This window comes from Mandrillus leucophaeus, unplaced genomic scaffold (assembly GCF_000951045.1).
Source record: "Mandrillus leucophaeus isolate KB7577 unplaced genomic scaffold, Mleu.le_1.0 Scaffold876, whole genome shotgun sequence".
Classification (NCBI taxonomy): domain Eukaryota; kingdom Metazoa; phylum Chordata; class Mammalia; order Primates; family Cercopithecidae; genus Mandrillus; species Mandrillus leucophaeus.
In genome coordinates, this window is record NW_012109541.1 from 734632 (window position 1) to 735962 (window position 1331).

Here is a 1331-nt window from a genome sequence, read left to right on the forward strand (position 1 = left end):
TTTGGGGAAAAAAATCACAATTAACAACCAGAACATCAAAAGGCAAATACTTTAAATGCCACCTTTTCTTTTTCTTTTTCTTTTTTTTTTTTTTTTGCTTTTCCTACAGAGTTTTTCTATGTAATGGAGATAACATATAAACCCAAGGGCTGTCTTTCTCTCCTTCTCAACTATAACTTAGAATCACACTGAAGAAGAAAGTTGTAAATAAGACAAAGTTAAAATTTGTATTTCACATCAAGCATTCAACTGTAATGTGAAAAAAGCAAACTTTAAGTTTACTGAAAAGGAATATTCCAGCAATTACCAAAAGATTCCACAGCTGTTAAAGTAGAGAAACTATTTTTTCTTTCTTGGATTCCAACTCATCATCTCTCACAATTACCTCATAACTAATCAAAGCTTTTGTGAAAACGTTAGTAGCCAAAAGTGCCACTTTGATTGCCTTCATTCCATTGACACACTATTTACAGGAGTGTTTACTGCCACTAATAACTTTTGTTTTTAATTTTAAAATTTGTTCACTTGAAATCTGCTTTAAAAACAACAATAAAATATATTCTAAAATATTCACATAGTATTTAAATAGAACATCAATTTTATTAGGCATTTCTTTACAATATGTAAGGAAAATGTACTCAGGGAAAGGGATGCAGTTCTTGATCTTGAAGACTGCAGCATCAAGCTTTCTTCGAGCATCTTCTTCTTTGAGGATGCACTGCTTGGAAGAGCTATTATAAGAATATATGGGCCGGGTGCAGTGGCTCACGCCTGTAATCCCAGCACTTGCGGTGGCTGAGGCAGGTGGACCCCTGGGTCAAGAGAATGAGACCATCCTAGCCAAAATGGTGAAACGCTGTCTCTATTAAAATTACAAAAATTAGCTGGGCATAGTGGCACGCACCTGTAGTGCCAGCTACTCGGGAGGCTGAGGCAGGAGAATTGCTTGAACCCGGGAGGCCGAGGATGCATTGAGCCAAGATCGCACCACTGCACTCCAACCTGGTGACAGAGTGAGATTCCGTCTCAAAAAAAAAGAATATATGTAGTAGGCCGGGCACGGTGGCTCATGCCTGTAATCCAAGCACTTTGGGAGGCTGAGGCGGGCATATAACGAGGTCAAGAGATCAAAACCATCCTGGCCAACATGGCGAAACTCCATCTTTACTAAAAAATACAAAAATTTGCTGGGCATGATGGCACTCGCCTGTAGTCCCAAATACTGGAGAGGCTGAGGCAGGAGAGTCACTTGAACCTGGGAGGTGGACGTTGCAGTGAGCCGAGATCATGCCACTACACTCTAGCCTGGTGACAGAGTGAGACTCCATCTC